The sequence below is a fragment of the Columba livia genome, chromosome 1, assembly GCF_036013475.1.
Source record: "Columba livia isolate bColLiv1 breed racing homer chromosome 1, bColLiv1.pat.W.v2, whole genome shotgun sequence".
NCBI classification, from domain to species: domain Eukaryota; kingdom Metazoa; phylum Chordata; class Aves; order Columbiformes; family Columbidae; genus Columba; species Columba livia.
In genome coordinates, this window is record NC_088602.1 from 25617815 (window position 1) to 25637566 (window position 19752).

General features: G+C 39.9%; 1 protein-coding gene across 3 annotated transcripts in view; it reads right to left on the bottom strand.

Moving 5' to 3' along the window:
- STARD13 (StAR related lipid transfer domain containing 13) overlaps nt 1–19752 on the bottom strand; it is a 310401-nt gene that overhangs the window by 234233 nt on the left and 56416 nt on the right. The window lies entirely within an intron of this gene.

Genomic DNA, 19752 nt, shown 5'->3' on the forward strand with positions numbered 1-19752 from the left:
TAACAAATTACAGAGGTAAAACAGGGCACAAGATTATGGTCCATCACCTAAACAATTACTTGTTCTTTCCTTAGATTGAGAAGTAAATACATTCCAGACATTCAACTATTTGTGCCTTTTGGACCAAAAGCTTCTGCACCCTGTTTTTCAGCTTTCAAGTGTTCTTCACTAATCTTATTCAGCAAAAACATCTGTGATAAAAGGCATATTTGTTTCAATGTTTTGCCCATGGAGCTTATTGTAATAGGCATAATAGCTGCCAGTAAATCTAAATTTAAACCGAAAGAATGTGGCAGAAATGAACAAGTCCATATAGAATACTCGGAGGTCAGGGTTAACCTCGCTGCCAGACCTCATGCTATACTGGAAGCAGAAAGGCTTCCAAGTGAAGGGTTATGAGAAAATTACACAACTCCAAATTTATCTGATAACTTGTGGCTTTCACTTCAGAAACTCTCAATAGGTCCAATTGTTCTGATAACTGATGTATTGTACAACTTCAAGTGATAAATTACTAACCTCCAAATAAAAAAAAAAAAATACCAGTGCTATTTAACCCTCCTCCCTAATATTAAATTGGTTTAGATAAAATTCTCTCTGATGTACAGCCTAGATCTGCTAAGAACGATTTTGTGGAAGTATTTCAGAGACCAAATATCATATTTTGCTCTTACTGCACTGATGGGGCACCTTTGTTCTCAAAAGCTGCTCTATGTAAAGGTCTCTCAGCCACTGGTGGCTTTGGCTACAGGGGCAGAGAGAGGAGGCCAGATTGGTTCCTTATACAGAATCCTTAAAAAAAGTATTTAAAATACAAAAGACTCTTTTATTCTCCAAATATATTCATGGGTGACTTCTATATTAAAGATACAATATTTCAAAGGGAATTTTCCCTAATATCCCACTGCAGTGTTGCTCAAAATTTTTACAGAGCTTTTAGATAGACAACTAATTTGTGGCACTTTTGTCTGAAGTTAGCAACCTTTCCACTTTGAAGAACTGTATTGGTATCCAAAATATCAAGGAAAGTATCTTCAGTCTCTCAAGTCAGCAGACACAACCACTAGGCTGCTGCATAAGAGGAAGCTCTTCAAGGACATCACATAAAATTCAGAGCAGTCTGGATCCATCTGCTCCCCAAAACACAGAACTGTTACCCTAAGATGGGCTATTAGAATCTCAGCAGTTTTCCTAAAGAAAAGGTACACAAACGCTAACAAGAAGGAAATAACTTTTCAAGGATGAACCCCTTTTCCCCCAAACTTATATTTACACTTCTTAAATACACCTGTGTATGGAGATCAATTTTTCCGGCCTGTCCAGTCACTTTCTTCTTTGTGCTTCCCTGCCTGAAGGTGTGCTGCCCCAAACTACTGTTCTTCAAAGAAGTGACACAGCTGTACCTGCATGAATCTGACGAAACCTTCTAAGTGTTTGATGCTCTAGAGCAGGGGTGTCAAACTCACTTTCACCAGGGGCCACATCAGCCTCGCAGTTGCCTTCGCAGGGCTGAATGTAATTTTAGGACTGTATAAATGTAAGTAGTTTACACATTTATAAGTGTTTGATGTTCTAGAGCAAAGTAAACTGATATTTAAAGGCATTAAAAGTTATTTCTGGCTTTTCGTCATCTCCCCTCACAGCACTACCATGTAACTGAGCAGCTTTTTTCACTAAGCTTAACCATGCGTTCCTACAATCTATGTGTTTGTATGTTAGTAAACCACTAGCTATGTCCTTTGGGATGAGTACAGTATAACACAGAAAAATATTGTGGAAATGCTAAGTTCAAGACACAGAACAACGAAGATAGAGACTTTTTTTTTTATTATTAAAAGGTGAACAACATGGGAATAAAGGGAACCCAAAGAGGTGGTACCACGAGAAAAAAAATGTAACACAATCCTTACCTCATTTCATGTGTTTGACTTTACACAGGCAAACTCATACCAGCTCAGAAATAGACTCAATTACTTTTTATAAATTTTTAATTTCTCAGACAATGAACTGGTAAATTTGGCCCCTAATTTGCAATCAACACATTGATAATGTCCATCGTATAAAAGAAAATATTGTAAACCCATCCCTCTTTCAAGAGTTCCTGCATCAACTCTTAAGGACTATTGCACTAACCTCAGCTGGACAGGAGCCCTGGTACCAACGGAGTATTCCAAATCTTAGTTTATGGAAATATTTCCCAGATGGAGAAACTTGAGCTACTTTCTGGTACTGAAGGCCATAAACTGTATCAACATGGCACTTCACCCAAGACAAGAGTGAGAGATTGTAAGTGTAAAGGAATTTAGTTGAAGAAAAGGTATGGGGCAAAATGCTTTGGAAAACATTTGCACATTACTACAGAAGTTTTAAAGTGCAGTAGCCCACGGTCCCAGCCAGCCTAATATAAACACTCTGTTGCAGTGTGCGGTTATTTTGTTTCTAGTAAAAGCAACTGGTTTCATATTGGACTTCTCATTTAAAAAAAATGACAACCTAAAATGCCAAGTAGTTGGTTTTAACATCAAATTGTAATTTGGGTTTGCTCCAGTGATTAAAAAAACCCACCCTTTTTTATTTTCCCAGTTCACAATGCCTACAGCAATTCTACACCTTCTAAAAAATTACGATGTCAAGCAACACCAAATTTCACAAACAGGCTGACAAGCCTGTACTGCCGACACATGCTCCAGAACTGGCACCTGAATGGACAGACAAGCTGTCTTTAACTGACATCTGCTCCTTTTTCAGCATATTAATTATCCTCTTGGGTTATCCCATCTTCATCTGCTTCAGAGCAGATGCCAGCTCACCATTTATCTGTGCTACCATGCCCTCCACCTTGTGAGTTGAAAGAAGTGAACTGCACTTCTTGTATCACAAACATTTGCTGTATGCAGCAGTCAAATTCCTGATGCCATCCATTAGCATTTGGCTTGGCACCCTCTGCAACAGTGTCTGTATCTGCACATCACAACTGGTGACTATGAATACCAAAACAGTTTACACACGTAGGTATTAAGACCCACATAACAACTTCTTCACCAAAAACTACTAACTTCAAAATACAGTAACTCTTACCATGACTACCTTGGAAAATGTCACCAACCTCTGCCTGCTTACAGAAGGGCATCTTCCTGCAGTGCTTGTTAACTAAGCAATGATGTTTCAGATTGGGTTTCACAAAAGCTGAGGGGGTCTCATGCTACTATATCCACAAAAACTTATACATTGGAATAGGTAACTTAAACATTCTTCTCCCCGTTATGTTCAGTGACACCTATAGACTACTTTTTGAGATTGGATTTGGTTTAATCTGGTGTTTGTGGGGTTTTTTTATTTGGGTGGGGTGTTTTTTATTTGGTTGGGGTTTTTTTGTTTTGTTTAAGTGTTATTTCTTTATAAAACATCATGGTTAGAGCCACCCAAGATGAAGAAAAACTGGGCTCAGCTTCGTCTTCGGCCTAAGGCATTTTACATTAGCTCTTCCATCATTTTGAAAATCAGCAGGGAAAAGAAAAATAGTATCACTTTAGTACCAGGTACAAGTAGCTTTGCAGGAAGTTTCCCCCTCTCCTTCTTGCCAAAGAGGAAACAAGCAAAAAACATACTTTACCAGCTGTAGCACTTATCTTGAGAGGAACAGATCAGAAGAGTTTTGTAAGTCTTAGCCAGCACCTATGCTCTGTAACATATGTAAGCACTTTGGTAGGACTAGTGTATTGGTATACTACTTCTACAAACAGGACTTCATCCCCAGGCTACACATTTGAGTTGCTTCCATCACATGTAGTTTCTCTTATGTGTCCAATGAATCTTTATTTTTTGCACAGGCAAAGCTACAAGAGGAGAACCTATGCCCAGAAAAACTTACCATAAGAAACCCTTCTTCAAGGTAGAAAACATAGCTGTTTGAAAGACATCAGCCTGAGAAAGCTGAATCCTTGTCTTCTGGGGAAGACAAACCAGAAAATTATGGGAAATAGTGATACACCACCTCTTTTACAAAGAAAGCAGCAGCCCCCACTGCATTTCATGGAAACTTTCATCCTTGGGATATACATGTAGGCTTTGTGTTCAAAGTGACTCAGAGTACCCAATCCCACCTATGTGCTGCCTCCCAGTCAACATTAGCCCTTGGTCTTAGAATGAATTGTATGATTTTGACACACTCAGGGGATCTTAAATTCAGAAAGCACCCCAGAAAAAAACAAAAAACCCCTTACTTTCTTAATGCCTGGCTAGCACCATAGCCAGCCTCAGATATTGGTCAGCACCTGATGCCTAAAGAAAGGGTGTAAGAACTGGGCAATAATAACCTGGTATTTCACACAGGATGCTCACCGAGTTTTGAGTACCATACCATGCAAGTTGTACAACAGTGACATTAAGTAACAAACTGAACAGGACTTTCAAGTCAAGCAGCCAAATTCTGCCTACACCCTAGATTCCTCTGAATTTGATCCAAAAATCAAAAATCTAGTGCATTTCTGGATGAATTCTCAAATCATAGCCAACAAAACCACAAGGGCAGCTCTTCAGATATGACATTTTCACTTAGACACGCACACAAACGCTGCCAGGTTCACTGCTCCATTTGAAACCTCCATCTTCTATAGCACATGCATAGCCTGATGGAGGTCCAACCAACCTAACACACTATTCTGAATTCTTCTGTGATAATGTTTGAGATCTTTGGTAAAGAAATAGTCTAGTCTAATTACTAGACCATTATAGCAAATAAACACTCTAAGCTGATCTAGGTCTTCCAACACATAAATGCAAACTAGGTCATGTTGCATCTTAATACAAATAGTGAAAAAAAATTCTCCCAAGAGTGAACAACTGCTACATTAAGCTGCCTTTAAGTGCTAACAAAATTTAAAGCTCTAATACTGTGCTTGCATGCACTCTTTATACTATACCTCTAAAGAAAAAAAAAAATCTTTGTGCATGCTTGCTTCTTCCTCACCAGATCCTTGTTCTTTTTCTGCTCTATGTGGAAACAAGAACATATTTCTTCCATACTAAAAGTGATTATCACTTAGAAAAACGTACAGAAAAGAAATAAATACCCATGTGGAGCCCACAGAGGTTTCCCTGGTGCCATGACCTTGCTGGACATAAACGTGTACATATTAAACTTCACCTCTACCAGCTGTAAGGAAGGGAAACAAGTGTGACTGGTGGGAACTACAGAGTCCTTGCTGGAGACAAGTAGTGAAGAGTAACATGAAGACAACAGTTACAGCAGATAAAACGGATAGCGATAGGATGATATAAAACCCAATTTTGTGACCCATGCAACAGTCAGGAGATCCCAGACAAAAACCCTAAAAAGGGTAAAATAATCTTTGGGGAAAGGCCTTCAAAAGCCCTAGAGGAAAAGCCATAGATATGCTTATCTACAGCATAAAGCACTGGAGCCTCAGGAGAGGCCACACTAGTGCCTTTCTTCTTCTGCCAGACCCAGAACAAAGTAAGCTGTGTGGTGCACCCCGAGTTGGAGCAGGGGAAGCACCACCCCACCCTAAGCAACATGAGCCAACACAGGCGTGTTGTCAAGGTATAACTGTAGACAGCACGTAACTGCTAACAGGTCGCCTGTCCATACTGTGTTTCACTTTTATTACAACAGCTGAAGTAGGGTTATGCTTAGTATTAATAACATGATAACTGATATTAGTAAAGCAATAATCTTATTTAACATAGTAGTTGAATTTATCTGCTTCCTTGGCACATCACCACCCACACTAACTGGTCCTCTGTCAGAGAACACCTTGATGAAAGTTAGTGCTCAGTGTGTGGGCACAGGGCATTAAAGGTACCGAGAGCTGCAAACCAGACCTTGTGTGCCAGCACCAGGGCTGCCCTGGCAACCTGACACTCAAGCCATTTTTTCCTAAAAATATCCATGCCAAAGTTTCCTTGAAGAACTCTGGAGCAGATTCTAAAGACTAAGATGGTAAACGATAAAGACAGAGGGCTAGTAACATGTAGCAAAGCTCTAAACGTAAATATAGAACCTGTCTTAAAATACTAAGTGCCAGAATACTTTGCAGTCTGTGTAGATAACTATAACCTTAACACATTTTTTTTTTGAAAACACCAACATCTGTATGTAACTGATTTTCAGTTATTTTTTTTAAAAAAATCATATATACAAAGAAATAATTCCAAAGAAAACTGGTAATAGAGATTGTCTCCATGTATTATGGAACTTCAGCTATTCACTGTTTTCTGAGTAAGTCATATGGTGACTACTGAAAACAAAACAAAACAAAAACAAACAACCAAAAACCCAAACCCCACTGCACATGATAAAAAGTCTTTCCAAGACTCACATGCATTCATGGAGTTCTGTCAAATCTGACACTGTTACCTGCCCAAAAGTTCTTGCAGTCTGCTACTTATAAAAAAAAAAAAAAAATATTAACACTAGCAATCCACTTCGTAACAGAAATCTGACATTAATGGAAAAAAATAAAGAGTTTAAAAGCATCTTCTGGAATTAAAGAGTACTCAAGGACAAAGAAGAGAAAGCTTGGCAGAAGGGAAGATATTTTTGGTGGCTAAGAATAGGTGCTGATTGGGAGAAGGATGGAACACACATTGTAAGAGAACAAGAGAACAGCAGATAATTGAAATAATGTAAACCTTCAAATTATATTCTGAACAGATTTTCATCAAACATAACAATAAAGAGAGAGCATTAATCCCAGGCCCAGAAAAGCAATTAGGCATGATTCCCAGATCTTAACAAGAAGTTTGACACCTAAGTATCCAGTTTTAACCACTAGGCTACAGAATTATTAAAAAACAAGTTAAATGCAGTCTATGGATTTGCTGTGAGTTAAGTATTTATTGATATATTTAAATGCATTTTTAAAAAATCCATTACTCTATTACAACTCCTGAAACCCTTGAAACTCTACAGCAACGGAAGTAACAGTTATATCGCTCATATTGCTAACATTTCAAAAATGCATGTAATATTAAAATCATGCATGTTTTTATTAATTATAATTGTTAAAATGTCTATTATTTCATATTACTTAGCTCCATGCTTTGTTATGTTTATCCGTTAAACTAACCAATAACATTAATGAAAAGTTACAGTTTGTGTATGTGTACAAGACCCTGGGCCAAGTTTCCATATTATACCAACATAATTCCACAAAAGTCTTTGTGGTTGTCCCAACATAACATGGACTTGCAAGCCTTATAAAACCTGGGTATAACCACACCAAATCAAAGGTGCACTGTGCTTTCGCTTCTGTATTTTATGACAGGAACACTCTCAATATCACATCAGACCTGGAGAGAAACTTCATTTTGAAATAGCAGCTCTCATGGCAGCAGAGAACCTCCCTGGGGTTTTGGACACAACATAGTAGCACCATCCTGCAAAAGGCACCAACAAAGACTTTTTCCTCCAAAAATCATACAGCAAAGAAAGAACAATGAAAAGTTGTCTCTGCTTCGATCTAAAAAGCAATTTGTTAAAATTACGACCTCTACCAGATGCCACCAAGATACTTGCACCATTTAGCCCCAAATAATTTGTTTAGCAGTGATATACTTTAGGGTATAATAAAAGTGTTGCTTTCTTCCATTCCTGGTTTGGGAAAGCATTATATTTCACCAAAAAACACAAGCTAGACTTTGCTGCCTACACACCCTTGTGCTCAAGGGCACGGCACAACTCCACCCGCACGGCGTACGAAGTAAAGGCCCGTCCTGACGCCACGCTGGGCCCGGCCCCGGGGCAAGGCTGCGGCCAGCACGTCCCGCCGAGCGGGGCCCAGGGGAGGCGCGGGCAGGGCCCGCTCTCCCACTGCCGCCGTTCCCCCAGCAAGGGTGGGCGGGTTCCGGGCACATATTGAAGCAAACGCGCCTTTCACGTTACGGCCGCGGCCTCCTCCGCCACTTGGCACAGGCGGCCGCGAGGCAGCCGGGAAGCGCCCGACCCCTGCGCCGGGCCGCAGTGCGAAGGGAAGAGGAGCGGCCCCAGTGGCGGTGTGAGAGGAGCCGGCGCCTCCCTGAAGAGCGGGCGGAGGGCGGCTGGTTGGACACGAGCCCCCGGAACGGCTTCCCGCCCTCCCCGCCAACAATGGCGACAGCACAGGCGCCCGCGCGCCCAACGGCCCGAGCCCGAGCCCGAGCCCGCCCTTTCCAGGAGCTCGCGCGCGCTGGGGGAGGGGAAGGCGGGCGTAGGGGCGGGGCCTCCGCCGCAGCCAGCGCCCCGAGGTGCGCGCGCAGCGGCACCGGCTTCCTCCTGCCTTCCGCTCGTGGCCGTGACGCCGCCGGCGGGCGGGGCCGGGAGGGGACGGCGGGGCCGGGGTCGCCGGCTCGCGGGGCGGCAGCGCCACCTGCCGGGCTACGCTGCGCGGCGGCGCCCGCGGCCCGAGGGCGCCCCCTAGCGCCCCAGGAGGGAAGCGCGCTCCCACCGCGCCGGGAAAGGGCGGGCTCGCCCCGCCCAGGGGCTCCGCGGAGGCTGGGACAGGCGGGGGCGCTGGCTGAGGCGAGGGCCATCCGTGCGGTGCGCAGTGCCCACAGAATCACAGAGTGTCAGGGACTGGAAGGGACCTTGAAAGATCATCTAGTCCAATCCCCCTGCTGGAGCAGGAACACCCAGATGAGGTTACACACGAATGTGTCCAGTCGGGTTTTGAATGTCTCCAGAGAAGGAGACTCCACAGCCCCCCTTGCGCAGCCTGTTCCAGTGTCTGTCACCCTCACTGCGAAGCAGTTTCTTCTCGTATTGAAGTGGAACCTCCTGTGTTCCAGTTTGTACCCAGTCCTGGCCCACAGCCCGTGCCCGGGGGCTGCCGTTTCGGCTCCTGAGGAGAACCGCGCCGCTGCGGCCCTCCGGGAGCCGTTCCCGCAGAGGGCGAGGCTGAGCTCCCTGCGGGAGCGGTCGGGCCGTCCCCATCGTCTTCACGGCCTCCGCGCCCCAAGGGGCGGGTGTGGGGAGCCGCCGGGTTTCCCGGGCCGAGAGGGGACGCTGGGCTGCCCCTGCCTGGCTCCTTCCCCAGCAGCCTCCCCCGGGCTTTGTCTTCGAATAAAACCCGTCGCAGCCAGGGCCAGCTTTGCTCCTTCGTAAAGTGACTCTTCCCCAGGGTCGTGCCTCAGTTTCCCCAGTAGGAAAGAGCACTTCAACTGGGAAGACCTTGCAGAGCTGGGCGTGTGGGGTCTACGGATCCCTTGCCTGCACATCTAAGCAGAGGTAGACAGGCTTAAAAGTCATCTAAAGGCAATCAGATTTTCAGAAATACTTGTGCCACTGAGTACGCTGGTGAGAAGTTTCTGCTTTTACAAGCAAATCTACAGCTAGTACCAGAAAAGCATTGCACTTTAAAATGGCTAACTCCCTGTCTAAAGAGTTAAATACACATAGTTCTGAAAATTAAATCTACAGTGTTCTACACGGACAATCTGCCACCCCCTCTTACCTGACAGAATAAATCACACTGACTCAGTTGAGACTGATTCTGTTCAACCTCAAGAAAATACTTACATCAGTCTGAAATCTGATTAAATTGCCTTGATCTCAGTAGTCTTAATGAATAATAGGAACTTCATGGATAATGTCAGATAGTTATAAATGTAAAATTAACTCAAATTCTTAAGGCTAGGCACAACTCTGAAAGGGACACAACTCTGAAATCATAGTTCTGCTTGAACTATCTGATTGTACTGCAGTTTGCCTTGGGACAGTTTATTACTTCTGGTAGTGGTGAGGCAGCCTGAGCTCAGCTCTGGTGTTTGAACACAAAAGGAGACTTCAGATAGGAGAGAAAATTCTTCCAGGTCCTAGATTTCAGCACAGCTCAAGAGAAGAATATCTAAAATTAAGCCCATCCGAAAGCATTTAAGATTTGCTTACTTGGTTTGGCATATTAAAATAAGCCTGTGTGGGCAGATTTGGACAGTCTTATTTTTTTATCTTTGTGGTGATATGAAAAGGTTTTTCTTCAAAGTCCATTATAGTTTGAGGCATGAAAGGGCAGGATATGGGGAGGGAGGAAGACTAGAAATCCTGGGTACTGGAAGCCAAGTCAGGCTGTAATCACAGCTCCTTTGATTACCAAGAGTGAAGTCTGGCAAAGCATCAGATGGGGAGGATCAGCCTCCTGTCTTGACATCATGACACTCAGAAGAAAATGGGAGAACAGAGAATCAAGATTTTGAAGCCTGAATTTGAATCATGTTGCAGTACAGCTCTCAGTGCCAGGGGAACTTCATTTTAACTGCGGTCCTTTGTCATGTGGTTCACAATGAATGATAATGAATGAAACTCCAATTTCTGTTCTTCCTTAATAAGTAAAACACATATTGGACCATATCAATCAAAATATTTTTAAATACCTTTTAGAAACTGGTTCTCTTAATTTTTTTCCTTCAGGATGGTTTAGTTTCATTTACTTTTTGTTGTAGCCTTTTCCTAAGTGTTCATTGTTGGAATTTATAGTTTTAATTAAAATGGTAAATGTATTTTTCCTTGGAGTTTCTTCCATTATATTTTAATGTTACTAATATATAAAGTAATTATACTGTAAGGGTTCTTTTTGTTTTAATTGGGTTTTGGATTTTGGTGGGTTTTATTTTTGTTTGTTGTGAGGTTTTTTTGGTTTGGTGTGTTGGGTTTTTTTTTGTTTGTTTTAATTTTTTTGGCTTGGTGTCTTAAGAGAACAAAGTCATACTCTTCTGCCTTGGTGTTGCTCAACTGCATAACTTTTGAGTATTTTAGATATTTTCAAGACAGTAGGAAAGATGGAAAGAAATATCTGAAAGAGCAAACTTTAAAGTTTGTTCAAACTTTGTGACTGGATAGACGTAAGAGACTCAAATAACGGCCCAGTATAAGCTGAAGATGAGGAGATACCAGCCCATATTGTTTCTGAGCAGCTGCTGATGAGCATACACTTGCTAACTGGGCAGGCAGTGAAAAAATACCTACAGGTAAGGCACATGTTGTGTCTTGTTGGAATCATGGGGTTTTGGGGCAGATTCTGGAGAAAGGGAAACAGGGGAGATGTGGGCAGTGTGGGGAAAATAGTGGGAGGTGGAAACTGGAGACAATGTACAAATTCTGGGAGTGGATCAGAGTGTGGTGGAAAAACACTGAGAGGACTGGAGAGCAGGAGGTGCTGGAAGGGTGAGCCAGGAGGCCATAGAAAAGCAGGATGCATTCATTCTTCAGAATGGTGGGTTAGTAATCTCGAATATGAAAACCACTTTGGAACGTTTCTTTTCTGAGATAATCATCATGGGGTGATTAGGTGAATTCTGTAGAAACAGCAGGACAATAAATTTTCACTTCCAGCCTTGAGACACTTGATTTTATAAATGTCATTCTTTCTGTCATGAAGGGCAGTTAATCCCTGACTGAAAAAATTGAAGAGAAATACATTGTGAGGGATGTGATGGGTTTTTCAGTTCTTACTCAATGATTTTATAGGATTTGTATCACTCATCCCACATGCTGTTAGAGTTTTTTGTAAGGAGGAAAGGGGTTTCTCAACAACAGCTTCTGTTTAGGTGTCAGCCCTGCCAAGTTGCTTCTTGCAGACCCTCAATGAATTCCGTGACCTTCATTAGAAGCTGATCTCTAGTGGCCAAGGATCAAGACAGGGATGTTCTTAGTTCCTTTCTGAATGTCAGCCAGAGGTAAAAGTATCGGGTTAAGAACAGACACATAAAAGAAAATAATTATGTTGCAAAATCATAGAAGCTAAGCACATTATTGAAAGTATTTTCTGGGGAAAAAAAATCATTAGGACTGAGGAAGTAAAACAAAGATATCTGTAAGTAAAGATACAGTTTAACACAAAGAGTAAATTATATTTTTTGAAGTTTTGAGTTGGCCGAAGTTAAAGGGAAGTGGGAGTAAGTTTGAATATGCTTTTAAAATCAGAAATATCATACTTTGTGACTAGATAAAACTATCTTCAGGTATTATTTACAGTACATGTACATTGTTCAGTTTTAATGTTTTGTATCCTCTGTTTTGAGAGGGCTTATGAGTTGCAGCATTTCTATTATAAGAAGCTTGTCAAAATGACATAAGGACGCTGATCACAGCAACAAATAAATCTCCTTGTGTCAGTTTTTGGAAGTGAGAGAGATGAGTGAAGAGGTACATTTTTCTTTTCATTGTCTAAGTCTCTTAAATGCCTGCACTTAATCAGATGGGATCTCCCTCTGGAGCTCTTCAGAGACACCAATGTCTTTTCCTCTGACTGTATAAGGAATTTATGTGCATCATTTGACAGACTGCTTTCTCTCTAATATGGAAACTGGAAATGTTCCCTAACACCCCGATGCAGATAATGTTCTGCTGATGTCTTAACTCTGTGTTGAGGCAAGACCTGATGTGCACCATCTCCACTCCCACTCGTCTTCCTCCCACATCCCTACTTTCTCTGGGAAGAAAATTAAACTATGAGAGCAGAGAGCCTACTGCACCAGGCCTGGTGGATTATCAGGAACCATGGATATTTAAATATCTGAATTTTAGATGAAAATTTTTTGCCTGAATTATAGAGATCCAATTTCACTCCTCCCTCCCCAATAAAAACAGTAAAAGCTTTCAACCTGGAGAAGCATTCATTTTTATACATGGAGTTTTGAACAGGCCACAGGCTCTACCAATTACACTTCTTGCAAGTCACTTCTCTGTGTTTCTGTTTAGGTTTGGTTTGATTTTCATCACTGTTTTTTGGTTAACTGAGATATATATTCCTGCTCCCTGCCTAATGCTAAGAGACAGAATATCAGGTGTGCTACTGTAATATGCTGCTGTAGTTTATATTCTTTCTTTATCCTCTAAACAGTAAGAACACCCATGGCAAATGCAGAAACTAAGAAGGTGAAGGAATTAGGTAGAGTTTAAATGCTGAATTTAACATTGTCATCTAATGCAAAAGAACAGTCATCTCTCTGTGCATGCATATGTTCCTTAATCTGTTATTAGTTTATGTAGTATGTATTTTGGTTTATATTTGTAGTTGTTAATGCTAGTTATCTGCTTAAAAGCTTTCAGAACTTTACATTTCTTCTTTCAGCGATCAGAAACAGACATAAATACCATGTGACTGATAAAAACAACTTTCAGGAACTTAACTGTTCATGGTATTTGTAGTTACTAATGGTTATTGTAATCAGCTGAAGCCCTGTCTTGCTAGGAAAAAAAAAAAAAAAGGGTAACATTGAAGTATGTAGAAATGTTGTATTATTACTACCTAATGTTGACTTGTGGATTTTGCTCCCCTTGGACACCTTACTTTATGAAGACTCTTTCATGGCTTCTTTAACCATAAACTGAGAAACATAATAGTAATTACAGATTATAGCATGTCATTTTTATCTTGAGAAAAAGATAACTTTGTTAAAATCCATAAAACACATTCTGTTAAACAATCAGTTTGATGACAATTTGGAAGAAAGTTGCCTTGATATATTAGCCTTAGGCACCATTCTTGGAAGAAAAGAATAGTTGCTATATCCCCAGAGCATGTAAACATATTGCTTACACCATATACATATTTTGTGTAACAGAAAGGTTGGAGATTGTGGCCTAGAGCTCAAAAAATCTGTCTTATTTTAAAAGTATGGTGGGCACTAAACAATAATGACAACTGTTAGCAGAACCTTAAGGTTTGGACAAATTCCCTGTGCCCTTGCTTCAGATATCTGCTGCTGGAAAGAGAGGGGCTGAGAGAGAGGAGAGATCTGTGGCAGCAACTTTTATAAACCCACAGGAGACTTGCAAAATCTTCAAGACATAATTACACTAAAGATAATAGAATCATAGAATCATGTTGTTTGGAAGAGACCTTCAAGATCATTGAGTCCATTAATAACCTAACTGGCACTAAACCATGTCTCTAAGAACCCCATCTATGCAACTTTAAAACACCTCCAGGGATGGTGACTCCACCACTTCCCTGGGCAGCCCGTTTGAATGCCTGACAACCCCTTCTGTGGAGAAATTTTTCCTAATATCCAGTCTAAACCTCTCTTGGCACAACTTGAGGCCATTTCCTCTTGTCCTATCCCTTGTGCCCTTGTGCTACTTGGGAGAAGAGACCAACAACCTCCATGCTACAACCTCCTTTCAGGTAGTAGTAGGCAGCGATAAGGTCTCTCCTCAGCCTCCTTTTCTGCAGGCTGAACAGCCCCAGTTCCCTCAGCCGCTCCTCAGATGTTCTGAGACAGGTGAACCTGTAACCATGAGTCTGTCCTAGGGTTTGCACTATCAAGCTGAGCTTTACCTTAACCATTACTGACTTCCGGTGCTAATATACATTATATTTTGAGTACATTAGTGCTACGTGCACTTGCCTGGCTCTTTGTGAAGTACCATAACTGAAAGCATTTGAAAATTCTGGTTTTCCATGTTAAGGTATTTGCTAAGTTTTATTTATATTTAGAAAAGTAGTGGTTATTAAAAAGAACAGGAAAAGGAAAACATTGTTGTTTGGAATTACTCAGAGAATTATAAGAATGAGAAAAAAAAAAAGGCTGCGGAATGATTATCAGCAATGATATTTTCTATTCACAAATATTTCCATTCTATGTGATATGAAATATTTTAGCAAAACCCCATCACCCACAGTAATCCAAATAAAATATCTATTGACATAACTCTGGCAAATAACTGAAATAAAATGTCCTAGCCTAGTTCAAGATGGCTAGGATTTCAGCTAGTTCCTCCACTTATTAAACAAGGTTTAAAAAGTTCATTTTGAAATGCAGAATACTTAACAATAGCAATAATAAGCAAAATCTTCCAAGCAAAAATCAGCATAATGTAGAATTGCAAGATTTGCATGTTTAAGAGGCACATCTAGATATCCTTGCGGAGAAGGCTTTATGTGTTGTATTAGCACTTGGGCTATATCCAAATATTCTGGGCTAAAAGTTGGAAGCATCATAGTTTGTATTTTAATAGTTTGTCCTAAGGTAAGACTTGAGGAACTTCAAAAAGTGACAAGCTTTCTCACTTGCTCTCCAGACCTGCTCACCTCATACTGTGATATTGCCACCTGTTTTTTTTAAAACAAAACAAAACAAAAAACCACAAGGGAAAACGGTCTAGAGCATATTTAGAGTGAGAATGTGCGTAAAGTGATCAATAGTTTAGCCCTGCTGGAAAAAAATGGGTAGACAATGTAGAAACCAGCCTAGTTGCAACTCACCAAATGTATGTTTAAATTTAAAATTTAAAATGCTGACATAATAGCAATTTCCTTTGGAATCTAAGTGGTTTTTTTGTTGTTGTTTTTTCCCTGCCAATTAAGCTGTACAAGCTCCTTAGTAGCCCACGTAACAAGCTGCTGGAGGCTCCTGACATATCCAGCCCAGGCTGAGGAATCATTCACTGTCATGGAGAATTTTGAATCTTTGAGGACTTTTTTTCTGGAGTAACCCCAAATTTAAAAATAATTACTTCCTTTGCAAAACTAGATTGCTTTTATTTGACATGTTGTACCTAGAAGGTTTTTTGCGGTATACTGCCACTTCTAAATTGCATGCATAAGCTAAATTTTCCTTCTTAATTTTGTCCAGTTTTAAACCTCATGTTTGCTGCTCTACATTCATTTTAATTTGTATTTAATGCTGAGTGTCCCGAGCTGCTCGTGTGACCACTCCACAGCATTTGCAACCATTTGAACACAATATCTGAATGAGAAAAGAATACCCAACAATAAGGTCTAGTAGTTTTTAAGCTTAAGTATCTGCATTACATTTAATGAAATTAAAATCATCTTAAGAACTTTATACAAAAAGGAAACATTGCACAGAAGAGAAGGTGACCTGAGATTAAAACTGTAACTGTATGCATTCTAACTTGTAGCAATTCTTACTATTGTAGGGTTTGCTGTTATTTCTTCGTTTCTATTAATGGTAAATTCTTTTATTTAAAAAAAAAAAAAGTTTTACATGAGAACATTGAAATGGCAGTTTTAGAGTTTTCTATCATTCACATGCAAAGTGCAGGCGTTATCATGTCTGGAAAGTTTGGTTTCAAAAGCATTTTCTGAGCCTGTATAATGCACGTTTGCCTTTACTTCAGAAGGAACTGAATTTGTCTCCGCTTGCTTGGAATACTGGGGGTTTCCCACTAAATCTTTTAAAATCTCTCTCTCTCTTTTGTCACTATGTGTTCCCTAAGACAAGACAAAAACCAGGAAGTCCTTACAGGACTTGTACAATTCAAGATAGCACATGATCCATACTATACAAAATACAAAATGTAAGGCTATCTGGATAGCCCTCTTGCATATGAAATACATGATAGTAGTCCAACCTTTATTTTCAAAAACCGGGGTCTGTGGAATATTTTTGTCTTCCAGAGGTAATCTTTTTTAATGTAACCATCTTTAATCTTTGTTGGGGTTTTGTTTGTTTGTTTTCATATATCTATATCTACAGTTATGTTTAATATCTTAGTAAACTCTGATAACAGAGCAGATAAAAGTACAGCTTAAAGTGAACTCTCAGACTAGATCCTTAGTTGCACAAATATTCAGTAGTCTGCTTTCTTTCAGTATAGGCACTGGTCTAGGTCAGTTAATGCTGTTAATAAAAAGCAGGTTATTGCTGACTGCTAATTTTATATTGCTAATTTGGCCAGTCTGTGTATTCTTTCTTCTAGTTATTGGCTTTGCATGCTTTTATCTTGGTCTTGGTGTACGATGTACTTATTACAGAATGAAATACATACAAGTTGCAGCATTATATTCTTATTTCTTGGCAGGTTTAGCACGTTTTTTGATGTTTTAATGTAAGTAAATCAGTCCCTGAATAACTGCAAAGGCTTTTGCCACACTGAAAAATTATCATTACATAGCTACTGAAATTTCACCAATATACTGTTTGAATAGGAACACTAAATACTAACTGAAAAATTTACAATAGATCATATAGTATGCCACTAAATACTTTATCATAAAGGTTAGATTAAGGCCAGACAACATTTTTCTGAATATACAGTACAAATAAGCTGTTAAAATCTTTGACACTAAACCATTACCTATTCCAGACTCATTTTTTGAAACAGTAGATTAAAAGTTTAAATGCCAGAGAATTTCAGAATACATAGAAAGCATAGAAAAGGAGAGCCCACTAATAAAATCTAAAGGTATGGAGAGATTTTACTGCAGAGAGATTTACTGGAAGAAAAATGCTTCAAATGCAGGACCTGGCCTCAATGTCCTGTCTGTTTTATTGCTGGAGAACTCCAGGCTAATTCAGAAGAGGTTTCCCTTTGCTGTACTGCAAAAGTCTTAGCTCTGAGATAATTCAAAACTGGGCAAGACTTTTAGTTTAGACAAACACTTGGATAGGTAAGAGCAGTCTGTTTCTATTTTTATTAAAATTTAAAATACTCCATAGTTAGAGTGATTGTTAAGAAAAGTCTTGATGGTGACAATGTTCTCTCCTACAGAAAGTAACCACACAAGAAGATCATCAAATGAAATATCAGATCCATCATCCTAAAACTTCTATGAAGGTCACTGCATTTTTTAAAAAGTTTTAAAGCTTCTTCAAATTAGTTTCAAACATGTCACTGGTTAAATGATAGCTGGTGATGTGGCAGTACCAAAATGATCATACATCGTTGGGCATATCAAATTGCATGGTTGAGTCAGTGATCTTATGGTACTATCAAGGAATTTGTCCATTACAATACCACAATAACATTATTTTATTGGAATTTCACACAAAGACAGACAGGGAGATCCTAGGTATATCACTAGAACTTGATTTTATGAACTGTGCATATGCTACCGAGGAAGAATAGTCAAAAGCACCTAAATGACTTATAGGAAGTGCCACAAACTTTCAGTGGGACTTTTGTGCATGCAAGAAAATTCATAAGTCTTTCTTCATTCTCCTGCTCAAGAACTTTGCCATATTATGAAATAAACTTCATAAGGTTCTTAATTCAGTAACATTCTGTTACTTTTTTTTCCTGCATTGCAGTTCTATTGCTGGACTTGCAAGACATAGCAGATCCTCACCTATCAGCCAGACAAGCTTGAAAATGGGACCCAACCCCATCCCCTCACCTTTTGCACAAATTTCCAGCCTCACAAGCTGTTCTGCTTACTGCCCATCCCACAGTTTATCCAGAATCTCCATCTGCATTTTGAAGGTGTATCTCAGTTTCAATGGTAGGCAGATTAACAGATTTCTACACGTTTCTTCTGGTTTCCCCCATCTAAGACCCAGTCTGTAATTCCCACAGGTGCCTGTTGCCGTGCTCTGACAGAGGAATGTGGTTCAGAAGGTTGACTTGGACACGGCTTATTTTCTATTGACTTTTGCTCTACTTCTGTAGAGATAACATGAAACACTTGAATGGTCTCACATTGCACAGGTTCCAGATATTTTCAAATATTTGTAAAGAATCTTGATATACCTCTTTTATGGGCTTAGTGTGACCATAAACACATAATCTTTTTTTTATATTTCTGGCAAAAGCAATAGTAATATTGCTATTTCCTGAGGTGACCGTATGATTCTGAAGTATTCAAATACACAAGAAATAAAGGAGTTAATATCTGAAAAAAACATAACCAAAGTTACATACGGTGAATACTCTCCCCTTTGTAGTAATACACCAACTATGTTAATTATTTATTCTCCTGAAGCATTAGAGATAAATACAAGCCATGCACTAATACTTATGAAGAGGCTAAAGCAGGCATTCCCAGAATTTTATTTGTGAGGCCTCTTAATGTGCACGGGGGATCACAATGAGGCTGTGCAACAAAATTTGTTGGCAGCACAGCATCTTCTCAGCAGGATGGCTACAGTTAGGATGGGCAGCATAAAGCCTTTGTCAGACACCAGGAGCAGGTAGTCCTACTTCAGAAGCTGCTAGCGTAAATATCTTTCATAATGTTATGAAAACTACTTAAGGGCCAAGGTTTTCCATATTAACTTGAACAGCCTGAGGGTTTGACTCTGTGCAATGTAACTCAATAATCTCACCTTCTGTAATTTCATATTAATTAATTCAGCACCAAGACAAAATGTACTCTGTAAATTTCCTGAAGGAGTTTGAAAGTCAAAGGGAGTTGGTTTTTTTTTTGACTAATGATAGTATTTTCTGTATTATTTTGTCCTGGAATTTTAATTTTCTTAGAATTTCACTGTATAGGTAATACATACAATATGCTATACCTTTTTGAAACTGGTATTCTGAAGCACAAATTATTTCAAACTGCATGAAGGGTCAACTGCAGAAAAGTCCTCTGAATTTTTTGAATGCCAGTCCACCCATCACATGGAGATTTGTTTATCATCTTTGCTTTTGAAAAAGCACAGATTTTGTCCCCTTGCATTACAACTTTTCTTCAGGAGGATTTTGGAAGAGCCCAGGCTGAAACTGCTGAAAATATTTTGTAGGGTATTTTAACAAAACCAGAGTGCATATGTTTTCTCCAATTTCAACCCAGCAGCCATTGATGCCTGCTGAAGACATTCACAATATTTGAAAGACAGGTGGATGCTGATGGCAAGAAAGTGCATCTTTTCTTTAATTCTCTAGTAATGAACAATCAATTATGCATGCTTATTAAAACAGGCAGGCAGCATGCAAGTATACTAATGAGATAAAAGACAGTCATTTTGATAGTATCTACAAGTTTTCTCACATGATTCCAATACAAATTCTCTTCAGTATGATCTTTCATCATATCCTTAAGTTACTATTCCTGTTATAACTTTACTGAT